At 41.0% G+C, this 5,916-nt stretch overlaps 1 pseudogene; it reads left to right on the top strand.

The window, feature by feature from the left end:
- Window positions 1-4,934: 4,934 nt before the first annotated feature.
- LOC115197980 (Ig kappa-b4 chain C region-like) lies at window positions 4,935-5,529 on the top strand (annotated as a pseudogene).
- Window positions 5,530-5,916: the final 387 nt, after the last annotated feature.

Below are 5,916 nucleotides of genomic sequence, written 5' to 3' on the forward strand. Positions count from 1 at the left end.
GGTTTCTGCTTGTACCAGGCTAGATAGTAACCACTATACACATAACTGCTGGTTTTACAGTTCAGAGAGACGGTCTGTCCTGGGAGAACAGCTTTCACTGTAGGAGTCTGTGTCACAACATACTGTCCTCTGGATTCTGAAAATATAATAAAAACATTGATATGAATGAAATATTACATATAGTAATTTATAGTTCTGAATAGAAATATTAGCATTGATATACTGTACATGTAAACACTGTAGATTTAATTAATTTTCAACAATAAATTCCAAAAACTGTAACCTTGAAAGCAGAAAGCAAGTGTCCAAATGAAGATGGTGAAACAAGTCATGGTTGTTGTGGGTTATGTTGTCATGAAGGACAGCTCTCAGTCATGAAGTGTTAAACTCACAGGGCTATAAACACTACCAGATCACTGAAGCATGTGCTGTCTATGCAAAGTGTCCTCTCTATGCAAACAGACTTTATTGATCCCCCAGGGAAACTGTAGTTGAAGATCTCTCCTTCTTCTTCTTCTTTGGGATTGGATTGGCGGATTGCATCCAATTTAAAGGTGTATACACTGCCACCTACTGTACTAAAAGGTATGGCCAGTCATGGCCTAACGTATCTACATTAAATTGTCTTCATTATTCCTGTTCCTAAAAGGATAAAGTTACACACCAACTAACCCTACACTTATATACCACTCTTTAATACAAATAAAATCACCTCCCCATTAACTCTTCTGCAGTAAAGTCTTGTACACCCAGGTACTTCTCTTCAGCTACCACCTACACATTTAAACCCACTACCCCATTCCACTACTTTGACCCTATCTGCTCCTGCACCATGCCAACGACCTGGGAGGACGGGATACCACCACTCAACACACCCGGTAACTCTGCTGAAGTCTAATCTCGTACACCCAAATACTTCTCTGCAGCTGCCACGACCACATCTAATCTCTGTGATTTACCTACCATTCCAGTGGTACAGTTGATAACCATTGCTATGAACTCTAAGAAGACAACCTTACTGAAGCATAACTCACTCGTTGCTCTATCCCTCTGTGCTGGCACAAATCTACTACTCACTGTGATCCTCGCAGGATCCCTGACCCTTGACCCATCCTCCTCCACTTCCTTCACTGCCTCAGCATATGACACCCTCTGCACTACTCTGGCTATGGCCACTTCAACCTGCATCTGTCGTACCGGACACTTCAGACCTCCAGCAGCATGAGTACCCCTACAGTTGACACACGCAACTTTATCCACCGAAACTACACAATCCTCTGTCCCATGCCCTCCTGCACACTTCCCACATCTTGGAATCTCCCTCCTACACACTGCTGCTACATGACCATACACTTTGCACCTGAAACAGTGCAGTGGATTCTGCATAAAAGCTCTGACAGGATAACTAATATATCCTTACATGTCTGGCTCAAAAAAAAGGACTGACAATGACTCCTCTGTTTCACCACGCTCACCAACGGGTCTGCGTCGCACCAAACGGCGGGCCTCACAAACACCAGGAATTTTCAAGTTCAATCGCTACATTCACACTTAATGCTACCCTAGAAATCAGCCCTTTCAATGGTGCCCTGTTTTTAAACGCAAAGCAAGAAACAGATCTTGGCCCAAGTTGAGTGATATGGAGTGCCCGCTGCCTCTGATCAGAAGAAACAAACAAATATCCACAAGTCCACTACAGGTTACCTTCACTAATTCAATTACCCCCAACTCCTTTCTGTCCCACCATGAAACCACAACTGGATCCGCCAAAAGGCAAGGGTCCACATTCTCAAAAAATGTCACTCCTATTGGTCCAGATTGTCCTTTATCATATCTGACGCCATTCTTCCTCAACACACATCTTCCCACTACACTCGGCTCTTCTCCTTCTTCCTCACTGTCCACAATCACATCTATCTGTTCTATGTAAATCTCAGTTTCATTCCCACAGCTACCAGTCTAGCAGTTGACTGGTTTCACTGTCTGAAATACCCTGGACTGGGCCAGATGTGAGGGAGTGACTGGTTTTAACCTCTATGGTGGATTCAGGGAGGGAGACATAACAGATATGCCATCATGTAATTAATGACAGATAATGTCTGTTTGAGCCCAGCGTCATGTCTCATTCACAGATCTTACAGTCAGTAACCTGCTCATCAAAAAAGTTAATATAATGCTAGATGATCACGTCAATATTTGGTTGTGAGGTTCATATGGGGATTGTATGCTGATGTAACATGCTGATGCTGATGTAACATCACTTTCTTTTTCTTTACTTCTCTACATGGTATTGTGGGTATTTAAGCACTTCAAATAACTTTTGGAGGTCCACTACAATGATGATGATGATGATGAGTAACATGTGATCTGAGTGATGCTTTCTAAACATATTCAAAGTTGACTTCACTAACCAGTGTTCCATGTCACTGTCTCTTGTATGACAGAATATCAGGTTGTTTTAGTGGGTTATGATCATGTTATATGATCTCAGTAAATATTGTTGAATCTTAGCATGAAATTCACTACCTGACTGAGGGACCTAACAGAGACTGGGATATTTATTCTGAAGTAATCTGAGACATTATTTGACATAGATGGAGTCCGTTCAATTTAGTGTCTGAAATGTTAATAAAATGTTTGTTAGCCATAGCAAAAGGGATGGACTATTTATGTCGTCTGGACCTATAGGTGTCACTTCAGGAATGCTTTAAAGGTGGATGAATTTACATTATAGTCAGCATCACTGATATATTTAGCTCAGTGTATTTTAGTTCAGTCAGTGTTCCATGTCACTGTCTCTTCCCCCTCAGCACCTGCAGTAGGTCCCAGCTGTAGCAGTACAGTCACTGTGCAGTCTGACTGAGGGAGGTATTTGTACGGCTCTGTATCACTGTGTGAACACACAGCTACTAGGGCAGTGTAAACTCTGACAGTAGTAATCTCCTGCATCTTCAGCCTGGACTCCACTGATGGTCAGAGTGAAGTCACTCCCAGATCCACTACCACTGAATCTAGATGGAGTCCCAGACTGAAGTGTTGTAGCAGAGTAAATAAGGAGTTTAGGAGCTCCTCCAGGTTTCTGCTGGTACCAGGCTAGATAGTAACCACCATGCACATCACTGCTGGTTTTACAGTTCAGAGAGACTGTCTGTCCAGGGACAACAGCTTTCACTGCAGGAGTCTGAGTCACAACGTACTGTCCTCTGGATTCTGAAAATATAATAAAAACATTGATATGAATGAAATATTACATATAGTAATGAATAGTTCTGAATAGAAATATTAAAATTGATATACTGGACATTTAAACACTGTAGTTTTAATTCATTTTCAACAATAAATTCCAAAAACTGTAACCTTGAAAGCAGAAGACAAGTGTCCAGATGAAGATGGTGATAAAAGTCATGGTTGTTGTGGGTTCTGTTGTCATGAAGGACAGCTCTCAGTCATGAAGTGTTAAACTCACAGAGATATAAATGCTCTTAGAGCAGCGGAGCAGATGCATTATGCAAATTAATGTTTCAAATCTATTTCAGGTTCCAAGTAGTATCCCATCAGAATATATTTTGAGATTTATTTTATAATAATTAGGTGGGTACTTAAATTTGTCTTAATTCACACATGTACATGTGAGTTTGATGCCCAAGTGTGAATTGAAATGTATTTTTTGTTGCATATCCCAACTCCCCCTGAGACAACCTCAGAGAGTGGGGTCAAGGCCAGGGTCTGCCATTGCCAATGGCAACCATGGTGCAATTAGGGTTAAGTGCGTTACTCAAGGTCACATCAGCAAATTTTTCACCTTGTCGGCCCAGATTTTCAAACTAGTGACCTTTCAGTTACTGGCCCAACGCTCTAACTGCTACCTACCTGCTGCCCCTTTAATAACATCAAACAGATGATCAGATATAATGAACTGTCTGTTCACTCATGCTTGGTCTCTGATGTAAGTTCCTCTAATCAGTTAGTGAACACTTCTCTAAACTAAAGCTGGTAGGATTCCTCTGGTAGTGTTGTCTGTCCTCTGTGACTTTACCACCACTGTTAAATCTGAGATCAACATGTTTAATAAAGGAATATACAACATGGATCACTATCACTACTGCTGCTGCTGTTGTCTTTCATATGGACAATATGGAGGAATACTAGCAACACTGATCTAATGCTGGACTGTACCTCCAGACTAGGAGAACACCTGATACACAGAGGAAGGAAAAATGACTAATATCTGGATTTAAGATACAATTCATATTTTTATTACTTAGAAACAGCTAATATGAAGTGTTTGTTCTACCTGGAAGATGTTAATGTGTATTTGTGTTGATTATGATTCTGTATGAGTGATCTTCACTGTATGACTGGAAACTCTAGTTATTTAAACACTTTATACTTGTTTGGTTTATAAATATGCTGTATCTGTAATGGTTGTCATATAAAGGGGACCAAGGCGCAGCGTGTTGAGTGCTCATCTTTTACTTTTAATGATAACACTTAAACCAAGAAAACAAACGACAGCCAACACACTAACTAAACAGAAAACAACTGCCCACAAACACACTAGAAAAAAACCCAGCATAAATATGATCTCCAATTAGAGACAACGCGAACCAGCTGCCTCTAATTGGAGATCATCCCAAAAACCTCTAACATAGAAATAGAATACTAGAACAAAACATAGAAATGTAAAACCTAGACAAACCACCCAAAACACCCCCTGTCACGCCCTGACCTACTCTACTATAGAAAATGACATCTTACTAGGGTCAGGACGTGACAGTATCATATTACTACAGGGTTTTCTCCACATATTCTAAACAATCTAACTTTAACATTGATATTTAGAGGGCATTTCTAATTTACTTTAATTTGATGTGTACTTTCCTGAAGATAATCTCTTGCTGTAGCTGTACTTGATGTAGTTACTTAGTTGATGTATTCTGTTTGTTCCAGGTAACAGTGCCCCCACCCTCACCGTCCTTCCCCCATCTAGTGAGGAGCTGTCCAGTACAACAACAGCCACACTGACGTGTCTGGCCAACAAGGGCTTCCCCTCAGACTGGACCATGAGCTGGAAAGTGGACGGGACCAGCCAGAAGCAGGAGGACAGTACCGGGGTCCTGGAGAAGGATGGCCTGTACAGCTGGAGCAGCACCCTGACTCTCACTGCCCAGGAGTGGACCAAGGCAGGAGAGGTGACCTGTGAAGCCCAGTAGAATTCCCAGACTCCAGTCACCAAGACCCTGAGGAGGGCTGACTGTTCTGGGTAGGACCCCTCAGTCACACCCCTGTGGAGAGAGGCTGCTGGTTCCTCTGCTTTGACTCTGTTCTGAGATCAGATGTTCTCTGTCTTATTGATCACTGACATGTAGACTAACAGGGGGCTTTGCTTGAGTTCATGTGTCAATCCTCTCTGTAGACTGAGGTTGTATCAGTGTTAGATGTGATGTGTTCTGTTTTATTACTTTAAGATACTGTAGGAATGTTTGCTTTGATGAACTGATGAAAATAAAGATTTCCCTTTAGAACAAATATAATTAGACTAATTAATAATTAATAATTAGACTTTAGTGGTAAACGTTGAATGGTGTAGACATATATTAATAAAGCCTGATTCAGTTTCTTTTAAAACTATCAGACCTAAATGTCATTGCTTAGTTATTTATATTTTAACTTCTATGGGCTAGGTGGGATGCTACCGTCCCACCTGCGGGACACAGCCAGTGAAATATCAGGGCGGAAAATTCAAAAACAACAAAATGTCATAATTCAACTTTCTCAAACATGCAACTATTTCACACCATTTTAAAGATACACTTCTCGTTAATCTAACCACATTGTCCAATTTCAAAAAGGCTTTACAGCGAAAGCAAAACATTAGATTATGTTAGGAGAGTACATAGACAAAAATAATCACAC

Source organism: Salmo trutta, chromosome 8 (genome assembly GCF_901001165.1).
Source record: "Salmo trutta chromosome 8, fSalTru1.1, whole genome shotgun sequence".
NCBI lineage: Eukaryota > Metazoa > Chordata > Actinopteri > Salmoniformes > Salmonidae > Salmo > Salmo trutta.